The 24,068-nt window shown below is 44.1% G+C and overlaps 1 long non-coding RNA gene across 1 annotated transcript in view; it reads left to right on the top strand.

Moving 5' to 3' along the window:
* The first annotated feature begins 5,989 nt into the window (after window positions 1–5,989).
* The window catches only part of LOC142599945 (uncharacterized), a 33,378-nt gene continuing 15,299 nt past the window's right edge, over window positions 5,990–24,068 (top strand). The window contains exon 1 of the long non-coding RNA XR_012833444.1: window positions 5,990–6,200. This is a non-coding gene — a long non-coding RNA (uncharacterized LOC142599945). The remainder of the gene's footprint in view (window positions 6,201–24,068) is intronic.

Below are 24,068 nucleotides of genomic sequence, written 5' to 3'. Positions count from 1 at the left end.
ACTTCTGAGCTGAACTATATTTGCCATCATACAGAAGGCAGTGGGTTTAATGGAGTAGTTTAGATGAATTTAAACCCGAGCTAGCTACCTTTTTTGTATTTTCCCCACTGTCTCCATCCTTCTTTTTCTGTTCCTGCCCATCCTTGGAAAAGAAAACTTCCCGTGATGAAAAGAATGGAGATCCTTAAAACTGAGGGGATAAGGTGCACTTCAGAAAACCTGTTCAGCTGGTATGTTTGCGCTTTGCTGCTGCAACAAGTGTGCCTACCCGATGGCTTGGCTGTTCCGATCCTTCTGGGACAGGCAGGTGGCACCTGCTTGGGTTTTGATCAAAAATTTCCACCTGGGTCCAAGAAACCTTTCCGATAAAAACTTGCTTGAAATCAGGATGTTTCAACAAAGTTTTGGTTTCTGCAAATTGCTATAAAAGGCTATTTTTCTAATGAATTTCCAAGCAGACTCTGCTTCGGTTAACTTTTCCTGTGGTGATGTTCTGGTCCCCATGGGAAGGAGAATGCTGTCCCTGCTTGGAAGATGATACTATGACTTATCAACAGCGTTCAACAAAATTACCTTGTCCAAAAGTCATGTTTTACCTGACTTTATTGCAGTGTTACTCCTTCTGAATAGAGCACGCAGGGGCTGGTTTTGTTGTTGGTAGGGAACGGAGCACGTGAGGGGAGAGGGTGCACACCACTGCAGCGCGGGGTGAACCAACCGTGGGACTGGAGGCTACAGAAACAGGTGGAACGACGGGGGCTTTCTGGCCTCTGCCTTCTCACAAAAGCTTCACTCAGCAAAGAAGCGTGGGGCGGAAGAAAATGTCAGACCAGGCTTCATCCCGCACCCACCAAAGTCTGCTATTGTGCTGGGTGGGAGCAGGATCCGTGCGCAAAGGGATCTGCCGCACGGCTTAAATGTCACCAGTCGTGTGGGAGCGCGTCTCTCCAGCCAGCCCTTCTGAGGGATCATTGTGGGCAATGAAAGGGCGGGAAGGACTTTTCCAAAGTGTGTGGGTGGGGGAAAAGCAACCCTTCAGGCTGGGAACACACCAGACGTGCGGATAACTCTGAAACGTCTTTTCCCTGAAATAAAGGGTTAGGCTGAGCGAGGTCTGCAGGTGGAAGGAGAGCAGCTTTGCTCAGCAGGACTCCTCCCGATGCTCAGAGACATCTCTGGCTATAGCCAAGCGGGAGGGGGATTGCCACGCTATCACCTTTATGGATGAACCTCTCAATACCTGCCACCTCCCTCCTGTGGGAAGTAATTATTTAACAGGAAGAAGAATAAAAAAATGAGAGAATAACCTGAAAGAAGTTGTGAGATATGTTCAGTTCACAGTACCAATGAAATAGCTGTTTACAAATGGGTACTCAGAAATACCCATATTATTTCTAAGTACCTGTGGCCTGTGGCCGCTGCTGTTGTTTCCAGTGCTGCAAAGCTTGGCTGCCTGGGTTGGACCCAAGGTTGTAGGTACTGTGGAGACACCCGCATCAGAAATTCGTGTTTCCCAGGCTTCACCATAAAAACAGACTTTCTGTCTCCTTGTTTCTGCCAGACCTCATTCAGGAAACACAATCCCCTTTTAAGTGCATGATCTTAAGCTTTGTATAATGAAATATCTTTAGGGTATTTCTCAGTAATCAGCTCCCTGAGTTCTTCCTGTGAGATATTCTGCTGCTCTTCCCAGCTTTGTGTCATCAACAAATTTCATTAATGTGCTCCTTCTTCTTGTGCAAATATTGCTGGCGAATATATTTAGTTAAGACTGGCTAAGAGTGATGCATGAGAAATTGTGCTTGTAACTTCCCTCCATCCTGACGGTTCCCCTTTCAGCACCTTTTGTCTCTGCTTCAGCCAGACCCTTTTGCTAATAATTCCCTACATGGCACCGTTTCATTTGCTTTGCTGAAATCCAGTTAGATGAGGTCCACCAAAACCAATTACTATAAATTAAACCGTTGCTTGAGCAATGCTAAGAATCTGCAATAAATTATGTGCAAAATAGATAGCCTATTTCATCACACTCACTTTAATCTTTATTTTAGTGTTCACCAGAAAGAAATACTTCAGTTAAGATTACAGTTATGGGACATAGCTTTTAGTGTAGTAGTATCAAAATAATTGGAGGTCTTACAGGACAAAATCTCAAAATTATCTAGGGTTCGAGCTTAAGGAGAAGTTGTATACATTCATTTTTATTAAGCTCTAATCCAGAACATAAACAGTGTATAGGATCTCTTTCTTCATATAGCTGACTGTTTAGAAGCTGATAAACCGCAGATAAAGCCCAAGGACACAAATGTGATTTTTTTTTTTATTCTCTCTGGCTGCCTTATTTCCATTGTTACTAATCTGAGCAGATGCAAGATGCATGATCTTTAGCATCATCATGATGATAAAACAGCTCATTCTTTTGATGTCAGATAAAACACAATTTTGATGTGATTCTGAAGCCAAGAATCATAAAATCTGCTGTCATAATATCTTCCTCTACACTTGAAAGGGCTGTGAGACATCTGGAAATAGAAGAATCTTTTCTTTTGCCCCATATAAAATAGCGTTGCCTTCTTTTTCCTCCCGGTTTTAACTCTTGCAATCTGGAAAGATTACACAAACAGTCTGTGAAGTCAGTTTATGGAAGGCTCTAGCAGAAATCCTCTGTTTGGGGTATGAAATATTTTGCATATTTGAACACAAGAGTTAAATCAGGAATCAAAGTTACGAATATCACCGATACTGGGTTGCACAAGGCCACTCTTTTGGAGCTGCCGCTGAGGAGAGGCCAGGGTTCCGTGCATCGCCACCTTGCCTCTGCCACAGCCTCAGGGATGTCCAGCACACAGGGGTGAGCTGGCACGAGCTGCCAGGACCCCTATTTCCCCTGCCACAGGGCAGCAGGAGCAGCCTGGGAAGTCCTGCCTGCTTGGCACCGAGCTGGGATTTGTGGTTTCCAGCACCATCACGGTGCAACAGCCAGAGTCATGTACCCATCTGACCCGACCAAATCCTGTTTGGTCACTCTTAGGTTTGACTGAGCCACTTCCTTAGCTACTTTTTGGGTTATTTGGGTTTGGGGTTTGGTTTTGTTTTGCTCATCTCTGTTGTTAGCTGCTCCCAAATTTCCATAATAATGTCTTCCGTTGTGATACAGGGAGAACTGCAGCCTCTGGACTGATGTGCAGGGAGACTTTCTGTTACGTTTGTACCAAACACTGGTGCCTTCACTGTAGTCACTTGCTTTCAAGTGCATTTTTTTACCAGAAGTCCTGCTGCTGAAGGCACAAGCCATAGGAAACCATATGCCCAGCAATGAACACTTGCTTTTGTGGAAGATCTGTAGGTTGAAAACAAAATGGCAACAGGCTGCAGGATTTAATGAACTATTTCACATGATCCCTCTGAATTTAATACATATGGTGGCTTCAGGTCTCACAGCACTTCACAGGAGACCAAGTACCATTGCTACTATATTCTTTAATAAACACAGAAATCAAAGTCTGCAGCTTCTGAATTCTGCACATATTTTTGCTGCTTAGTGCATGATATGTGCCTGCTAAATGTTCTTACCAAGGCAGAACATGTTATATTAAAAGGCATGTAAAAGAGAAAGCATGGCTTGCTTTGATCTTGGGGTTCTTGTGCTACTTGCCACTGAAGGTTTGCGTTTGCTCTTCATACACTATATGCAATTTGTTTGACTTTCAATAAAAATGACAGGCAGAATTAATAACAGCCCTGATATCTCATCAGGAGATGCATTCCAAAAATATCTGTCTAGTCTATCTACACAGAGATAGGTCCTATATAGATAAGTCTATATAGGATCCTTGTCAATAAAATTCTTCTGCTTCGCTCAAAGAGAGACTTTTCATTAGTTTGGGAAAATGCTTTCCTCAATACAATGGCTCACTTTCATGCATCCAGAAAGATATTGAAGGCAACCGATCATTGCTAAAGAATAAACCCTTCACACCAGTACTGTCTAAGTTTGCCTTTTGTTTATATATTTATATATATATAAAATCATAGAATGTTCTTTGTGGCAAAGGATGAGGCTATATTGTAATGCTCTGGGACACATGAGAAAGCACGTGGTACTGTTTAATTAATGAGTTTTATCAATGTACATCAACCTTGAATTAAAGCCGCATGGGCCAAGAGGTTGCTCACATTTCTGAACTTTAGAACGGTTTGGAGATTGCAAACTTGGACTGTTCTACAGGGATCCATCTGGTCAGCAGCACACGTGGACCATGGTCTTACACCACAGACACTCCATCATTTGAGCTAAATCAGAAACTGCATCACTAGATAGCTGGGGTTTTGAGGGTGGGCCATCTATGTAGCCAGGGATGGGAGTTATCTTTGTCCTTATACTTCTCAGACATTTCCTGACAACAAAGGAATGGTTAAATTTAGGACTCTCAGATTCCAATCTCTGCCCTAACGAACAGAAATTCCTCTGTGTATTTTCCTGCCAAGTTTTATCTTGTCTGCTGCAGTCCTCTTTCTTCCTCATCACTACCATCTGGTGCTGGAGACATTCCACTTTGTGTTGTCTAAACTGGTTATCAGAGAGTTAATGAGTACCTGGGTAATACGGGATGGAGACGAGCTCCATCCTTCCAGCACGTCCTGTTTAGTCAGTAGGATTTCCCCCTCTTCTTAGCTTTATTTGTAATGCAGTAAAAATAGACCAACAGAATTCCATGCGGTATTGTGAGTAGAGTTTGCTCTGAATCAAACTATGTGGTCTTTTTACAAAATCAGTGACAAAGCTGCTATTAAATACCTTTGAAGTTCTTCATAGCCTCCTTCAAATGCTCTAACAAAACAGATCCATTAAATCTTTTAGCTAAGAGATAAAGAAGGTGAGTAATAGAAGCCTGGAAACAAAGCTGGCTCCGTTTCTTTTGGAGTGTTGAATAACTTTTCAAATACCAATGGGCATGAGCAAGCCCATTCTAGGAAGGGAAGGAAGATAACATGTTTGGATGCAATCCATTCTCAAGAAGATGTAAATGATGAGGGAGTGAGCTTCTCACAAACAAAATCATGGCTTCGTGTCAAACACAGTGGAAATAGCCACCAGCTGCTGTGTGGTCTGGGTACCAGCAGGTTGAAAACAAGACCCTGGTCTCTTCCACTGCATAAGATTTATGCCTTGTGGGATCCAGCTGCTAGACCATGTCTATCCACAAGGTGATAGGTGATATTCAGCCCTTTCCCTTGACTGATGACTGTCCAAACACCAACAGCTTTTTCTAGTGAGGTCGAAGTCAAGAGGCATCTATAAAAGCGCTTGACCAGGAGGCTGATAAGAGTGGGCCTCTGCCTGGAGACAGCCTGTCTACCATAGGGAGGAGCTGATCTATAAATCAGTAAAAAGCCCAGCCAGCCAGAAAAAAAGAAGGCATTAGAGATTAAAATCATGAGGTCATGGTACACAGGTTTGCTGTGAATGTGCCAAACTGGAACCCTTCTCCACCCCTCCACTATTTCAGCGGGAAATACTCCTCCCCTGCTTATGTGAAACCTAAACCGAAGCTGCAAGCTCCTTGGAAAAGACAGTGAAACTAAAACCTTCTTTCTCCCAGGGCCACTTACCAGGCTTCTCAGTCCAGTCCCCCTCTCCTTCCACAGCCAGTTACTTTTTTACTGGCTTTTCTTCCTCTTTTTAAGGTCACCCCTTCACCTGGGCTGGTTCCTGTCACCAGTGGTCTGAGCTGACTCCTCATGTCCCCACAGAGATAGGAGAGGAGGATATCCTGGTCATGCATTCCCTTCTTCAGCCTAGATGTCACCTCTGCATTGACTCCAAATCTGTATCTTTGACTACCTGTCCCAAACCAGATCCCCCAAGTCTCACATGTCACAAGTAAGTCTCACATGAAAATTCAGATCTTTCTCAACTTTTCTGTCACTACTTCTTCCTAATCCCAAATTCCTACCTGCCTGCTAATCCTTTCCCTTTTCCTACTCCTATCTTAAACATTTCCATGTTGAATTAAAATGCTTCTTTTTTGGTGCTCCTGGGAGTCTAGGTCACCCAGAGCAGAGCAGATACCAAGTCCCAACTCTTGGTTCCAGTGGCAGCCACAGCTCTCCATCATTGAGGAAGGCAATGTTTGTTCCTGCTGTCTTCAACTGGAGCAGTCACAGAGGTCTGGTGGATTCGATGCCTCTGCAATCAGGTTAGTGGCTGGCCTGGGTTAGCACCACACTCTCATGAGTGTAAATGGTTTGAGCACATGGGGAAAAAAGGAAAGGTTTGAGCATATGCAGTAAGGACAGTCTCTTCAAAGACAGTAGCTATTTCCACAGAAGAAGCTTCTGTAAAGCAAATATAGGTTTGGTTTTCTTTTTTTCTGAGAGCTTATAGATTGGTCAGATTTGGGCAGACTTTTAGAAAACAGGAAGAGAAATACAACTGCTGCAAACTCCTGGTCTGCTAAACTATAAGCTCCTCTTCCAAATTCAGCAGCACTAGAACAGCCTCTTTTTACCCAAAATGTCACCAGCTTTTTCTTTTAACCTGTGCAACAATCTTTTTCATCTCCTTGTTTCAACCCAGGAATGAGTGAAATTTCCAAGAATATGTCAGCGGAAAGCGGAACATCGGGAACATCACTATCTTACAGCTTCAGTTTGCCAAGATCTTAGGACCATTAGCCGAAATCTTATAAAGGAAGGTAGCAGGGAACCTCAATAACAGAGTCCCTGAGCTCAGAGACTTGTAGTTGAGGGCTGACAGGAGTTAGGGAGCAGAGGATCTGAGACAGGAGAGGTCAGGAGCTCTAGTGCTGTTCAAAATGTTTTGATGGCAATGCTAGGAAAAATAGCATATGGAGTTGGATGACTGAAGAGGGAGTGTTAAGGCAAAAAAAAAAAAGGGTGTGGAACATCGACTGGACATCTGTTTCATCATTCTTCCCGGGGAACTACAGGCCAGTCAGTCTCACCTCCGTGCCTGGCAAGATTATGGAGCAGACCCTCCTGGAGACTATGCTCAGGCACATGGAAAATAAGGAGGTGATTGGTGACAGCCAACATGGCTTCACTAAGGGCAAATCGTGCCTGACAAACTTGGTGGCCTTCTATGATGGGGTTACAGTGTCCGCGGATAAGGGAAGGGCAGCTGACATCATCTACCTGGACTTCTGCAAGGCATTTGACACTGTCCCGCGCGACATCCTTGTCTCTAAATTGGACAGACATCGATTTGATGGATGGACCACTCGGTGGATAAGAAATTGGCTGGATGGTCACACTCAAAGAGCTGTGGTCAACGGCTCAATGTCCAAGTGCAGAACGGTGACAAGTGGTGTTCCTCACAGGTCGGTACTGGGACCAGCACTGTTCAACATCTTTGTCGGTGACATGGACAGTGGGATCGAGTGCACCCTCAGCAAGTTTGCCGACAACACCAAGCTGCGTGGTGTGGTCGACACGCTGGAGGGGAGGGATGCCATCCAGAGGGACCTTGACAGGCTGGAGAGGTGGGCCTGTGAGAACCGCATGAAGTTCAACAAGGCCAAGTGCAAGGTCCTGCACGTGGGTTGGTGCAATCCCAAGCACGACTATAGGCTGGGCGAGGAATGGATTGAGAGCAGCCCCAAGGACAAGGACTTAGGGGTGTTGGTGGATGAGAAGCAAAACATGAGCCAGCAGTATGCGCTTGCAGCCCAGAAAGCCAACCGTGTCCTGGGCTGCATCAAAAGAAGTGTGACCAGCAGGTCAAGGGAGGGGATCCTGCCCCTCTACTCTGCTCTTGTGAGACCCCACCTGGAGTACTGTGTCCAGCTCTGGGGGCCCCAGTACAGGAGAGACATGGAGCTGTTGGAACGAGTCCAGAGGAGGCCATGAAGCTGACTGGAGGGCTGGAGCACCTCTGCTATGAGGACAGGCTGAGACAGTTGGTGTTGTTCAGCCTGGAGAAAAGAAGGCTCTGGGGAGATCCAATTGCGGCCTTCCAGTACCTGAAGGGGCCTACAGGAAAGCTGGTGAGGGACTGTTTATCAGGGAGTGTAGTGACAGGACAAGGGGTAATGGCTTTAAGCTGAATGAGGGTAGATTTAGATTAGATGTTAGGAAGAAATTCTTCCCTGTGAGGGTGGTGAGGTACTGGAACAGGTTGCCCAGAGAAGCTGTGGCTGCCCCTAGATCCCTGGCAGTGTTCAAGGCCAGGTTGGATGGGGCTTTGGGCAACGTGGTCCAGTGGAGGGTGTCCCTGCCCATGGCAGGGGGGTTGGAACTAGGTGATCTTTGAGGTCCCTTCCAACCCAAATCATTCTATGATTCTATGATTCTATGATTCTATGGTTATGGGAATTGTGATTCAATTACAGGTAGAAGTGGGTGGAAACCTCCTTTCTACCTCCCCAGTCAAGGAGAAAAGCTCTAGTAGAAGAGCAGAGAAAATTGTCATGAAGGAAAAGAGACATATATGAAGGGAAGACAGAAGCAAGATGATTGTTTTCTCTGGGAAATATGGTGGTTTAGTTGAGAAATTTAGAAGAGAAATTTAAATGCAAACTTTAAAAACTGAATGATATCACTACAAAGAAATCGTATAAACCATTTTCACCCTATTGTACAGCTTCATCTAACCTATGGCAGAGGATGACAAACAGCTGTAGTTTTCTGACAAGATTCACATGGAAATGTATGAAGCTGAATAATCTGGACAGATGTGATTTTAGATAGATTTGGTGTGGTGTAAATTTGAGACAAAATACAGTTAGGATTAAGTTTTAAATGATCAGACAATTTAATTCTGAGCAAGAACTCTGACATGGAGGAAATACTGAGATTTGACCTTTTGGGGATATTTATGCTCTGTTGAACAGAAGAACTGAAACCGTATAAGCCTGTTTGGAGAATTTATTTGTAACTGAAGAAGCAGCTAAAAACAAACCATTTCTCATTTTCTACCAGACCCAGAAGGAAGATAATCCAGTGATCAGAGGTTAGACTGGAATTCAGACCTGGATTTACTTCCCCTGTCTGTGTTACCATGCACAGATTTGGAAGACATTTAAATGTCAAACTCCAATGAAATAAAGAGAATTAGTCTGGGCATTAGCTTCTCTGGATACAATTTGGGCTGAGTAAATGCAGATGTCTACGATGTGATAAATACTTCTTCATAGTCAATGGAGAGGAGAAGCCATTTTGTAGGTCATGATTCAAGTTTCCCTGAAGCTGATGTTTAAAATAGGTCAGATGAATCACTGAATAATATCATTTCTCTCTATTGTCTCTAAAAGGAGCTGAGGGCTTTAAGCTCGGTTACAGAAGAGTAGAACTTTCCTGTTTTGGAAAGGTAGCTGACAGCTAAACCTGTTAAATTTGGAAGGTGCTCAGATGCTGGTCTAGCAACATTAAAGTACTATAGATAGATTTGAAAGGTCAGCCTGGAACATGCTTTGTTTCCTCTTAAAATTCAAAGGGATTTAAGTCAGACGTGAGCTCCACAGCACATCTTTAGGGCTTCTGCCCAGCTCTGAGAATTGTTCTGATTTTCTGGGGTCCAGTCAAAGCCATTGATTTGAGGGAGGATTGGGAAGTCCTCAAAGGAAAATGCAAGCCATAATCACCAGGCAGACCTGGGATGGGCCCCAGCACAGTCACTACTTTCCTTTTGCCACTTGACTTACTGTGCCACAGGCCAAATACATTAAGGAAACTATAACTAAATGAAAAAAAAAAAAATTATTCCTGATTCGCCAGGCCTAACTCTGCATATTTACAGGGCTTTGCATCTTTTCATTGTATTTTGTAAGTTCACTTTTCATTCCCACTTTCAATACCTTCTCCTCTTCCTCTCTTTGCAAGGAGTGTTTGTTTTCTGCTGGCTGCATCACTCTGGACACACGGCCCGGTATCACATCACCAGCTCTGGAAACCACCTTGAAGTCAGGAAACATGTGCTTCATATCTCCTTCCCCATTCGGTGTTGTTCTGATCCTCTGACCACATCAAACACAAGCAGAAACCACCACATTCACCAAAAGGCATGCCTACTTCCACCAAATCCCTTCTGTATTGCTTCAGGAACCGGAAAATTGCTTTGACCTTCAAAGAAGTTTTCCTGGATTTGTGGTGCCATTTGTAGGTGCCCGCCTCTGTCCCAAATCCCTGAGACCTTTACAAGAAAGGCCTCTATCCCTTCCTGTCCACTTGTTTCCTCCCAGACGCTTTCTGCAGCACTTAGCTGCTAACCATTTTCTCCCTTTATGTGTGATCTTTCCAAAGCCACGCAAGATATTGTAGAACAAATCTCAAAGCCATGGTATGTTCTGCTTTGGCCGGGCAGCTCACAGCGCTAGCTTCTCCTTCTGTTGCTTCTTATCTTCTCCTTCACCTTACGAAGTTCATGTGTGTGTTGTCATAGAGGGTCTTCCAGAGCTGATGCTTTAATATGCTGTGAGGCCTCCCCATTAAAGAAGTGTTGCAGGATAGCCCTGTAGTAGTGAGCAAGATCTGATGCTGTGTTTGTGTGTGGAGAAATATTTCCCCCACCACCTTCAAAAAACTCAAATCACATGAAAGGTTTTTCATGGTTGTTCTTCACAGTGTTGCAAGGCTATTTAGGGGAAATACAGAACAAGGGTTTTTTTCCAATTCTGCACATGCTGGAGGATCCTCACGTGCAGAAAACCTATGATATCTGGGCGACTCTTATTTAAGGAATTTGGGCAATAGGATCCTGTTCACTTCGACAGACACTGCCTTCCCATCCAAGACTCTCAAAAGTTACTTATCTATTTTTCACTGCTTTCTACAGGTTTGCCTCTCATAAACTCTGAGAACATCTCCACTCCTTCTCTTCTGCTGTTTTCTCCACAGGCTTCCACATCTCCCTTTGCCATAACTTTCTTCCCTGAGAATTTCCTTCTCACTCATTGTACTATGTTGCCTGTAATTCACCTCTTCTTGCCTCTGAAAAACCAAGACTTATCTTTTTGATTACCTTGCCTATCATAGGAAGGAAGATGACACCAGGATGCTTGGGTACATGCTGAATGGGGTTCCTAAAGGAGCCAGGGAGAGAGCATAGGGCTTCAGAGCAATTCCAAACTGTTTTCCTATAGTAAGCTCATCAAAATGGTCCAAAAGGTCTTTTGAATGCAAGTTTCATTACAGCACGAACACCAAGCAAGGCACAAAGGCTCCTACATCTCTGCTGGCCCTCATGGCGTGTCTGGAAGCAAGGTTTCAGATCACTCAGGGACTTTCTGAGCTGCAACAAACTACACAGAGACCTTGGTCCTGCTTTCCTTTTCCTCCTCCTGCCCCTCTGCCCCTCTCGCCTCCCTGAGTTTCCCTGTAAAGCTGCAGGACCTCAGCTTTGAGCAGGGACACTCGCTTTGCCCCGTCTCCTCCCCTTGCCATCTAGAGACTCTCAGTTGCCTCCAGTCAACGGGTAATTTTCCATCCACCTGCTCTGATCACTGTAAATATGACATGACCTGGAGCAAGCAGACTAGAGGTGTCCTGTCCTTCAGAAGCACGTTGGATGATTTTGTCCTTTAGGCAGAGGATTTGTTTTCCACCCTCTTGGTTGCTCCTGGTTCCTACCTCGACATTCATTCTTACGGCAGCTCCCAAGCCTTTTCCCTCTTTGCAGACAGACTGTCATTTGGCTGTTCTGTCCTTTTGCTAGTGGTTTGGGGGAATTCTAAAATTTCACAGAATTGCTATATTGCCTGAACCGCAGAGAGTGCCAGCAGGCCTGGCAGTGCCTTTGGCTTTTACAGCTGCTGGGTTTTTCGCTTTTTTCCCCTTGCAAGTCTTACAAGAGTCTTAAAAGTCTCTCCTGCTGTCATGTCCTTAGTAGCATTCTAATAACTTTAGAATCATAGACAGTAATGGCAAAAAAGATTTATTTCATCATCTAGTTCATCCCTCTACTGTTGCACAATTATTCCCCAGGGAGCACTTCAGGCTCCTGTCCAAGAAGTTTTAATGTTTAGCTTCAATCTCAAAAGCAGCTCTGCAGGCATGATAGTGCAAGGCTTATTGTCTGCCTTGCAGCCATTTCAAAAATTAATTTGCCCAAAGTACAAATAAAAGGTTTTGGGTTTTTTTCCCCTTCCAACAATCAGGCCCGTAAACTGTTTAAAACATCAAAGCCAAACTGCATTTCTTCTGGCTCTAACTTCATTAGCCAGAAAGCATCTGCAACTGGAAATGAATCTGCAGCTGTGTTGATGGTTTGCAATCCAGAGTTAAAAAGCACATTTACTTTCTCATAGCTCTGTTAGCACTTTATAGCAAGCAGGAGGGGAAGCGAAAGAAATCATATTGTAATTAATATGGGTAATAATTTTAGAAGAGTGATCTTTATTGAGTAACATTTGTATGTATCAGCATTTCAAGGAGCTCCGTATTTAAAAGGCTGCTTAAGTCTGACAATCACTTTAGGTAATATATGAATCATAATTCATCCAGATCATGTTTGATTAGACACACTGACTTCATTAGTGGTAAGAGGGAGCAGGGACAGGTGATTAACACAGCTCTGTAAGGCAGGAGACGGATTTCTTCTCTTGAGTTACCATGGGAGAAGCTACTTTTTCTTGTTTGTGCCTCTGTGACTCTTCTCTGGGGAAATGCCATTTACTGATTTGTGTCTTTTGCCTTATAAATGTTGCACATGATACGAGGGAGCCACAGGGACATAGGTAACCCCCAAATCCTCGTTTTGCTGAATATGCAGAAAAATGCACAATACAGGCACCCACCCTGTCCTTGGAGTGTGGTCACGAGCCATTTTATGGGATACTCACCCACACTCACTCGCTAAGCTAGTGTGAGGATTAGTTCATGCTTATTGAATGTATTTTCAAGAGCTCCAGACATGTCTAGTGACAAAACTCACATGGCCAGAAATAGTACAAATTACTGCAGACGCAATGTGTTTTTCAGACCCTTAAGACAGATTAACCTAGAGATAAATAAATGCACTGAGGAGGCTTTTCCATTGCTTTGATCAAAGAACAGGGGTTTTTATTGCTTAATTAAACCCCACAGGTCTGTTATTCCCCTCATCCACCCATCCTCACACACAGTTCAGCCAAAAAGGCACTGAGCCTGGGAGGTCAGCAGATTTCCCAGTTTTCCTTGATCCGTCACTTCCACTCGGAGCTTGTTGCTATGGGGTTAGCTTTGCTCAGAGGGTTTTTAAGCTGAGAAAATCCCTTGTTGAGGCTCAGCTTTTGGAGCATGGCTGGCATGATGAAGAACGACAGGGCTGGGCATTTGTACCAAGGCTGGAAGCATTAGCGTGGTCACAGCCCCATGGTGGGATTGCACAGAGAGGTTCACAGAGGTCTTTTTTGCCATTAGAGGCATGATGTGGGCAGTTTGGGAGGCCTGTCTACATCCTTGAGATAGCCATACTGAATTTTCTGGTGATGACTCAGGTTTTGCAGGGTGGCAGAGGGAGGAGAGGACTCGCTTGGGGTCTGTGACTGCTCCATCAAGGGCTATGCTTGAGCTGTGGGCTGCAGGCAACGTCTGCCCACCTGCAAGCAGCTCTCAGTGCTGCTCAGGTCCTGATGATGCAGAAGATGAGAACCTGAGACTTAAAAAACAATTTTGTTTTAAAACAGTCTGTGCCCCTTGGAATGTACTCTCTCCTTCTGGGCTGAGCATTTGCAAAATGTTACTTAATAGAGACATAATGTAAAATCCCAGCTCCAGACGCACTCAGCTCTTGGTCCAAAAATAATCAAAATCTGAAGCTGGAACCACATGCCAGTTTTGCAACTGGCTCCATGACAGCAGTTGAACTATAACCACAGAATCAATCAGCCCAGCTCTTTGGGAGGTTGAAATCCAGGCCAGATTTTGAAATCTGGGACCTCTCTTTAGTAATTTACAGCATACAAAAAGAAATAGAATAGTAAGCCTGGTTTAGCTTCCATAAAACCTTTGGGTCGACAAAGGAGCGCTTCCACATGTTCAGATCTATTGGGTCCCTCTGCTCTCTTTACAGTGAAATCCTTGCACAGCATGAAGTGAGACAAGTCAGTATTTTCTAAACTTTTTGCATGGATTTTAAGCTAATTCCCCTTCTTCTCTCTAAGGAGGGATGGGCCCAAAGGAAGGGGGTTTTGATGGGCAAGGAGGCAGCTCTAAACACAGACTGCATGCTGCATGTGACGCAATGGAGCAAATGACATTTCTTTGCTGATGTCGTTGATGAGCTGTTTGGTTCTGGGTTTGTTTTTACAGTGGTGGATGTCTCCCCTTGCCTGGGACTTCTGGGACCTTTGTCCTGCAAATATTTCAGAACCATAAAAAGCTTGAAAAACAAGAATAACTACAGGATATTAAATGCTTGTTGCTTTTAAATGAGCAAGCAGATGGTACTTTTACCAAATGCCATCGTTTTGGCCATATTTTTCTTGTACTGTCATTTTTTGATAGCTTATTATTACTGTAGAAAAGGTCTGTGAAGCAGCTGCCAGCAAAGTGATGGTAACTGGATAGTGTCTGTACATTTGAAAATCTTCATAAATGATAGGGAAGGGAAGTCTATTAAAACATGTTTGTCTGGAATTCAGAAGGTATTTCATGCAGGGAATTGTTCCACTGCAGCCTACATCTGCCTTTTTTATTAAAACACAGAATTAAATTATTGTTAAAAAGAGTACTTAAAATGTTATTGGGACAAATTATCACCAGATATCCTGCGTGATGTGGTAGTTGTGCAGTAAGGCACAGGCCTGCCTGCACTGCACAACTCAGCTTGTAAAGAACGGGCTGCTTTGAAGCTGTGTCTCGGCTCACCTACACATATATGTTAATGCAATGAAGTACCGATGAACGTTTATATCTGCATGAGGTAAAAGCGGTGAGAAGGGCTAGCTTCTAGAGGTCAAACCAGGTTGCATGTGGAAACACAAAGGATGTTATGTGGATATTCTTAGCAACTACCACTTTTCAGCGCAATGTGTTTCATTGTCTGGAGGTAAGAGCTAGGAAGTCCCTCTGCAGCTCCTGTGGGAGGTCATAAATCTTCTTGTTGCAAAGAACAGCTACTCAGAGTTTCCCACCCATCTTTTTATTGAGACCTTTCTCAAGTTTTTTTCAGCCCTATCAAAACACAAGTTATTATTAATAATTCTTTGCTATTCAGATACACTTTTCAGGTGATGATCTACTTGCATGTCATATGAAGCGAGTATCAGTCTGTGTTGTAAACACATGAAACAGTAATGTGCTAAGACTGAGACCAATTCTGAGAAATGGGCCATTGCAACCTTACCTTATTGCTGGATACATTAGGCTAGAAATAGCCTATCCCAAGTTCCCAAATCTGCATGTGAGACTGAATGATAAGAATGCCTATGTCCTTTTGTCTGAGCTGAGCTAGAGGAAACCATGGAAGTGTATGGATATGTGCATATGAAGCTGTTTTTTGGGGGTTTGGGGTTTTTTTTTAGTTTGATATAACATACAATTTACCATGACATAACACTCTATTTTTAACCTGATTATATCTATATGTAAACCTAAGCTTTCACTTAAGCCTTTTCTTCAGAACTTAAAATTGGATGGAGTATTGAGTTGGCTGGCCTGGAAACTGAATCCCTTTTCATCTGAAGAGCATCCATATATCCTCAAGGTGCTCTTGAAGGTCAGTTGCCTTGATTTGACTTGCAGTGAGGAGACCTATGAGCTGCCTTGCTCGTAGGAAAGCTGCCCACTTGCCAAAGCCGGGAAGGTCCCTGAAGCAGAGTATGGAAAGCACTTTGAGAAGCCTGCAGGAGCTGTCATTAGCTACTCATGGGGTCCTCATGGGTGGGCTAGGTATATGATATTTAAATGCCTGCTCAGGAGCAGTAAGAGTGGGGCTGCTCCATGAGGGAGGACAACTGGAAGCTGAGGGTGATCCCAGCATAGGCAGTGCCATCCCCAACAGGACGCAGTCACAGGTGGGCCAAGACCAGCTCTGGTCACTATCTAGTGGCCATTAGACAAGCCGAGGTCCGGGGTCGATCCAGGCAGCCCGGTCAGGAGCAGGTAGAGATGGGGCCTGAGACAGGACTGGAGACAAGGCTACTTACAGCATGGGTGCAGGGAGGTCAGGTTGGTCAGGTCAGTTAATTAAGGCCTGTGATTGGTCTCAGGGTCCTGACACTGCTTAGCAAAAGCTCACTCATTAGCAAGATAGTGTGGCAGAAGGCAGACCCTGCTCTGCAGGACGACTGTGCAACAGGCGGTGGGTGCTGTCATATAAATCTCTCCCTGACCTTCACACCTGCTCTGCTTCTACGACTTCTAGCCCTGTCATCTTGGCCTGAAATCTCAAAAGCCCTGAGCCAGCGTCCTCGAAAGTAATTTGGATTCTTTCCACTGGCTTCAGTTTTGTTTGAGCCAGCCAGTTACTGGGACAGGCTCTTCCTGGTCTCCCAGCACTGCTGCCGAGCGTGCTGCATTTTCCATCCGCTAGAAAGGCAGTCATCAGTGGAGAGGTTCAGGTCGGGTGACGGCCAGGGAAGTTTGCTTGCAAATGGCTGTAGAGAGCTCAGCTATTAGAAATTAAAACCACACCATGGAGAGATGAAAACAATTCTTGCTGCAAGTGCAATAAGGTCTGTTAGCCAGAAGGTACTGCTCTGCTTTCGATTAATTCTTGCTCTTTAATTAATCCTTCCAGTTTATTATCCTTCTTGGAACTTTTCTGGAATAACAAAATGAAAAATCTAGGCAATCGAATATGTTTTTTGCAGGGCTGAACCTGGATCTGATTGCGTTCGGCTTTCCCTGGTTCCAGGGATTGCAGGATCAGCCGTGCTCTGAGCTGTCGGTGAGCTGCCGGCACGCCAGGGCCTGCCGGGGCTGCCTGTGTCCCGGGGGAAGCGCCGTGCCCCGTGGGAATAAGCCACGTTATCCTCCACAGGCTTCCCATGGGGAGCAGGCTGACCTGCAGCTGGACCAGAGCTTCACCCCATGTTTGTAAGGGAGAGGGTTTGGGTTTCAGTTCCCTTTTGCTGCTGGGGCTCACTTTGTGCAGCTCCTTGGCTGAGGAAAGTCCCTCTCCGTCCTTGAGCTAGATAAGGAGAGGGGGCTTTTTTTTTTTTTAACAGGAAAAAGCCACTTGGCTCTATTTGTCATTCTTCATTAACCTTATCTCAGTCCCTTTTTATCCTCCTTTCTCCCATGTTGCCTGGTTACTGTAGCTCTTAAGACTTCCTTTTTTGATAAAGATGTCTTGTTCAAAGTGTATTTATATCATTAGTTTCAACTGCCTTACTTGGCCATGCGACCCTTTGTGATTGGCTTGGTGGTTGTTTTCTCAGTCTTCATCCGAGGGGCATTTGGTGATGCCTGTACATTTGCTGAGGCCCATCCCTTCACAGGAAACACTTCCAGGCTTTAATCTGTGCCTTTGCAGATCACCCCTGCGGGATGACGCAATGCGACTGGGCAGGTATCACTCGGTGTTCAACTCTTCAGCCCTGTTCTTGAGGAAGCTGGACCCCAGGAACAGCAGAGCAAAAGCGGAGCCGAGAAGCCCTGCATGCCAGTTGTCCCCCCGAGTCCCTTCATTTTCTCTCATTTTTCCACACATTACCTGGGTATGGTCTGTTGAACGCACTCATCATTTTATATACTCTTTAATGTCCTTACAGCGAGTGTGATGCCAAGCGCTCTGGGTGTTTCTGATTATCAGGACAGCTTTGCTTAAGCGCAGTTGCAGCATCGCTGCAATCGCTCGCTGGGCTGCAGGCACACGCCTCCCCCTCTGTCAACGTTCCTCACCCTCTCGGACATTTAACTCTGAGGACTTTGGGGGTGATTTTCCCTCTCTTCCTGTCCTTTGTTATATAGATTAGATATTGCAGGGAACTTTATGAACATAAGAAGCCCTTGCTTTTCAGTGTCACCCTGCAGAGATTTCCAATGTCACCATGTAACAAGTGATCAGGCTTCTGTTACAATTTCCTATGGAAAAAATGTTGTGAAAATGGATAAATGAAAAAAAAAAAAGAAAAAAAAGGAAAAAGAAACAAAATCTGAAGAGTTCTTTAAAAATATTGGAAGCTCAGGCCAGTTCTAAGATGTGCCAGGGGAGGCTGCAAGGACTAGTAGGACAGTGTTTGTGTGTGTTTGGTTTCCAAGATTTTCATAGAAACAGCATGATAGAAAGTGGATTTGGTCAGGAATCTCAATACCTTTCATGCCAGCACAGTGTGAAGTAGATAGCCCAGGCTGTCAGTGTTGGTGCTGACTCCATCTTCCCATGGTTGGAGTTCAAACTTCAAATTCAGGTTTCAGGCCTGTTCCCTGTAGACATAAAGCATGGGAAGGTAATTCTTGCAGCTTGAGAGTGGGTTGTGTTGTCCACGTGGACAGAGGTAGGAACTGTTGTGGCATTTTGCTTTGAGCTAGGGTGTTCACCCCGGGTTTGGTTCAGGGGTACCTTGAGAACCTCAGTTTCCTTGCTGTAAAGAAACAGATGTGCAAGGGGAAGAGTGTGGTGTACACAAAGGAGTAACTTCTGTGTGGAGTGGGTGTACCCGAGACACAACTGGTTTAGTCATAGCTTGAGAAATCTTGTCTACGGTTAGACAGATGGTCCATATTTTAACATCTGGGATTCAGTTAGACACTAAAACACGTAAGTGCCGGTATGTACATCAGGTCTAAGTGTCTATGCTCCCGTTATACTCAATGGAGATCCAGCTAATACAGACCATGCAGCCTGCAGCACAATGTGGTGTACCCTGAAGGAGTAACCTGATAGTTAGTCAGCTGAGTCATTTCCAGCCCTCATTGACTATGACTATTGGAGACACCATCCATATTTACTAGAATGAGAGCATAGCCCCTAGTTCACATGCAGACACCTACAAGTAGGTACTTGAATCTCACCCCTGTTTCTCTTGCACTGCACACCTCTGGTTTGTAGGAGTCAAAATTGCAAGCAATGACATTATCTTTTATCAAAGTGCCCCAGGAAGGAATTATCTCTTAGGCACCTGAGTTTGAAAATCTTAACACTGTTTTTATTCTCAGATTTCACTCTCTAGACAGTTTGGTTTGTCTGGTTCTGGATATGGAACAGAAACCCTATACCAAAATATTTCTCCAAGCTCTGCTGCCTTCTCCATGAATACCATCATGTGTGACTCATGCTCTTTGGCATGGATAAGTAGCTAGTTCTAAAATATGGTTTTGTACTTCTTTTGGTTTCCAAATAAAGCCTAATGGAAAAATATTATTTATCCCTGCACTTTATGCTTTAAAAATTACATTGACTTGGTTGAAATAAAAACCTGCTTAATTCCCTATATTAAAAAAAAAAAACCCACAACAATGTTTTTACCAACCATTTTTAAGTCTGAAAAATCTGAGTAAGTTTCTCATTAGTGCAAGCTTTTCTGATTAGCTCTGTCAGGGGAATATTTCCCTGCTGTCCCAGTGTCCTAAAGCTAGGCTTGTGCTGCCTGAGACGGTGTTTGGGATGGATCTCAGAGATTAGCAGGAGCTATAAAGCTTCTGGCCTTTTAAACACTAAAGCAAAATCTGAAATCTCCACTCGTAAGTATTCACAACTTCAAATCTCAGGCTGTGTCTTTAACCTTGTCTTTAATTAGACACCCGGGTAATATCACAGCAGAAATAACCCAGTGTGTCAGCACCAATGTAGCCTTCAGCAGTAGACGCAGATGCTGTTGGCAGCCCGGCTTCCTCCAACACTTGCATTCCTTCTGTGTGCACTCACCTTCCCCACTGGTATCTAGCACTTCACTCCGCGCTCCAGTGGTGGAATAGGGAAAATCATAAAGAAATTCATGAAGAAAAACACAAGCTTGGCAAAGTTGCGGCCAGCACAGTCAGAAAGAAAAGGAGATGAAGGCTTTCTCTGTACAACATCTTTTCCAAACCCAGGTCAGACAATGTTGGGTTGCTCACCTTCCAGTAAAGGAAAAGGTCTTGTTGCTCTTCACTACCATGCCCTGTTGTCATCCCAGCCAGTGCCTCTGTGTGACCTCAGGAAAGTCACTTAAACACTCTCTTCTTCAATTCTATCTACAGAATTATCCTTTCACCCCTGCTCTTTGCTTTGTCCCCTCGGTTACACCAGCCATGCAGAGGAACACAACCTCAGCACCGTGCTAACGTGGCCGTGCAGCCTTCAGGTCAAAGCTGGCTTATGTCCCACCTGCTCTGAGTGCTGGCGAGTGGGTTCATGTCTGCCCGAGGTCTCCCATGCAGATTTATCCAAAGTGACCTAGCCTGAATACTGGAAGTCATTAGTGTAGCGCACTGTGCAGGTTAATTTATCCTCCTTCACTGAAGGCAAATGGTGTGTGAAAAGGCGGCTTATTACCTGACTTTACTGACAAGACATTCAACTATGAAATACTTCAATCTCTTCAACATTAATCTCCTTGCTGTTACGGGGATTGCCTCGTACTTTAAGGACTTTGCACAATGCTTATCTCAGGGGGGTTCTTATCTGAATTGCTCTATATAGGTACTATATAGAGTGACAATTATAATACAAAGCTTTGGAAAGAAAAATAGCTTAAATGTCTTTCTTTTCCATGTTTAATGGAATTTCCCTCATTTCCTAATGTTTAGAGAAATTCAGTTTTTTTCCTAGTAGCTGGTTTTAGATTTATTTAGGAAGTTCAGCTTTATGTAAGTGATATTGTCTCAGAGGAAGGACTAGTTAGATCTGTATAAAGGATGAGTGTTTTGAAGGACAATGAAATGCCTTCGTCATTTGCCTTCAGACGGTGAATATTCATCAAAAGTAAACTGCAAATATTTTAATCCAGAGATGACCTTGCAGCTGAGAAATAACAATTGCTTGCAGTCACGAAGACTGAGTCACATTTTAACAGAGCTTATCCAGGCAGGAAGGGTTTACCTAATTTCCTAAAGGTGCTTAGGGACTGAATTTTCTGATCTCCTCTAATAGCCAGACTCCAGTGAAGGGGAAAAAAAAAAAAAAAAAAAGGCTTCTTTGTTTTGTCTTGAGCTTTATCTTAGCTTTTTGTTACTCCTGAGATAGTACCACTAAAATGGGCTTGATCACTGGTACCAGAAGCTGCCTGGGAACTGGTGGAGACACCCATGTTCATGGAAACCCAAGGCATGGAGAAAGCAAGCTGAGCTGGACTTGTATTGCCTTCACATTCAGATTCAAACAGGGAATCACAGCAGGTCAAATGGGAGGTCGTGAAGGCATGGATCACCAAGGCCTCATCCAGGAGGAAATAAGGGAATTTCTTAACTTGCCAAAGATGGAATAAGGTTCTTTTAGAGAGTGTTGTCCTACAAGTTCTGAGAAGGACTCCAAGGTTCTTCAGCATGGGGGTAGCAGGGAGAAGTGTGCGCTATGGAGTGATGTGAGGTCAGTGTCCAAGGCAGCTCTTTAAAGCATTTCACCTTTTTGACCAGGATCACTTTGGTCTTGCTTTTGTTCATCTGAGACATTGTTGTCTGCAAGGTGATTCGCAATGATGCTGAGAGATGCGTAATTAAGAGTAGTCACTTGTTGGCTGAGGCTCTGGACTTATGGTCTCAGACACTGCTGTCACACTGATAGGAGAGATAAAACCAGTGTGAATATTTCCCTGACACCCTCCAGGCAGAAGCCACGGTTCCAGCTGTCACCACACTGCAGGAGAAAAATGGTTGGACCACCACGGTGCTGGGGACCTGCTGTGGCTGTGCTACAGCACAGTGCCCTGGGGCACCCCAGGGCGGCACAGGAAGCCCATCAGAAAGGGCATGCAAGTCTTAGTGGAGGCCACAGCCATACAAAAATCATTTTTTCATGCCACTAGAGTAGTCTCTGTGTTCCTGATGAAGTATTACATGTTTCCAGTTTTGCTACTCTCATTCTCTGAGAAGTCAACAACTTCCACACACAGCAAAGGAATTAATAAAACTAGAAACCATAACCTGCAAAGTTTCTGAAGATGTTTGAACAGGTTTTCTTGCATGTCCTGGAAGACACACTGCAGTCCCAGCTACAGACAGAAAAAGCCACATGGCAGCTCATAAACAGGAATTTGCTGTACACAGACCAAGGCAAGGCAAGGATGAACCCACCACTTTGAAAATGTGAATAGGCTATCTTACAACATTTATGAGAATTAGAGGTACAGATAGAAACTGAGCCAGCCAAACAAACAGCCAGAACTGAGCAAAAAATTAGGCAAATTAAGTAAAGCTACTATTCTACCGAAGCCAAAATGTTTGCTAAAGCTAGGGAAGTCTTAACGGGAGCAGGATGAAGTCTAGGATCCAGGTGGAATTTTGTTCATCTGAAAGCATGCAAAACTTGAAGATTTTGTATGTGATGGCTATTAAGTGACTATGGAAACATGTAAACATGTCTGGCTCTTGCTTATGCAGCAGCTGAATTCCTGTGTATACACCGGACCTTACCAACTGACTTGATTGACTAAAATAAACTTGCACTGCTCCTTCTCCTTGAAAGCTCTGCGGGAACAACACAGTTCACAGCATTAAAGTGGGTTTACTGGCTTATGGATTATAAACATATTTGTTTATGAAAGTCCAAACACAGATTGATGGAGATGGAAAAGTGAAAGCCAAACTTGACTTTCAGATGCAGGTCCAGTTTATAGATTGCAGGAGGAATGTTTGGGGTTCAATCCTGAACCCACTGTAGCTAATCAAAGTTGTGCTATTGGTTTCAGTGGAGCCACCCTTGATTTTCTCATAAACTTGTCTCTCTTGCTTCAAAGGTAATCAAGGCACAGATAACCCTGACTTCTATTCCCTGCCAGTAGCTGTGCACAGTACAGTTGACTTTTCTGATGGAAATTTGTGACTTAATCAGGTTTGAAACAACCAAAATTCATCAAGCAGAAAAAAAAAAGATTCCCATGGTCTCACCCGGTGAAATGTATAGAGACCAGACTATAACAGAAATGTGGAGAAGGCAGGCAGGAAGCCCCTTTTCTTGGTGGTTTTGTTTTTGTTTTTCTTTCTTATTTTGTAAGGAGCACGTATGTAAACAACCATCGTCGTATCCAGAAAGGCTGTCTGATGCCAATACCTCATTCTGTAAGATGAGCCAAAAGGGGTGGTTATTTTATTCAACATGTTGGCTTTGATTTTTTTCTGAAACTTAGTGTTATGATGCCATCTGGAACTGATAAAATTTCCCTTCATTTACAGCAATCGCATTTTGGACTCTGTTTTGACTTTGATTATATTAGAAATAATTCTTTGCAAGGACTCATCTCCATGTGACTGCTGGCCCCGCTTCCATCGCAGTCTTCAGCAATGTCATGGCTGTCCTGGGATTCCTTGACTTATCCCCAGTTTGTATGGCTTTAATTCAGCCCAATGCTGTTTCACACTGGTTTCACTGCAAAAATTAAATATGCCTTCTGTCATTTGTGGCTTCATCAGGACAAGGAGCGGTAGGGCATAAAGGGGAGGGGGTGTTTACCGACAGCTGAACGTCTTCCTGGCCTCAACTTGGATTTTCCTCACACATGCTTTGATTTTGTTAATATTGTCCCTCCAGAAAAATGTTGCTTTTTTTGGAAGCTGATTTGCCTGTATAGAGCAAAACAGACCTCCATCAGAACTGCGGAGCTAGGAGATATCTCCTTTTTGGGATGATTGTTTCACACTCTTGTACTCTATGTAATTTACTGAATGAGGGTCAGGGTACGTAGGGTAGAAGAAACTCCTATGAAAACATGTATTTATTGTCAGAGTCCCACAGAATTAAATGAAAATGCTCTAGACCGGATTTACTGGCATTTTTCCCAAGTCCTGTTAATACTGACACTGGCCCAATCTTGATATTTCACTTTGTGCTTTTCCGCTGTTGCAAAGGGGATGAAAACTTGCCCAAAACTTGTGCGCACTGGGAAGAGGAGAGAAGGGCTATGAAGACAGCGGGGCTGAAGCACTGCATCACTGCAAGGCAGCATGGTCCTTGCTTTCACCACCGCACAGTCTGCGTATTCATTTAACTGCAATATTTTACACCAAGGGGCAGGAAAGCAGAGAAGTGACTTAGATCCACCTTCTCT

Source organism: Balearica regulorum, chromosome 1 (genome assembly GCF_011004875.1).
Source record: "Balearica regulorum gibbericeps isolate bBalReg1 chromosome 1, bBalReg1.pri, whole genome shotgun sequence".
Classification (NCBI taxonomy): Eukaryota; Metazoa; Chordata; class Aves; order Gruiformes; family Gruidae; genus Balearica; species Balearica regulorum.
Note: the sequence above shows the minus strand (reverse complement) of the source record. Positions and strands in the feature narration are given on the sequence as shown.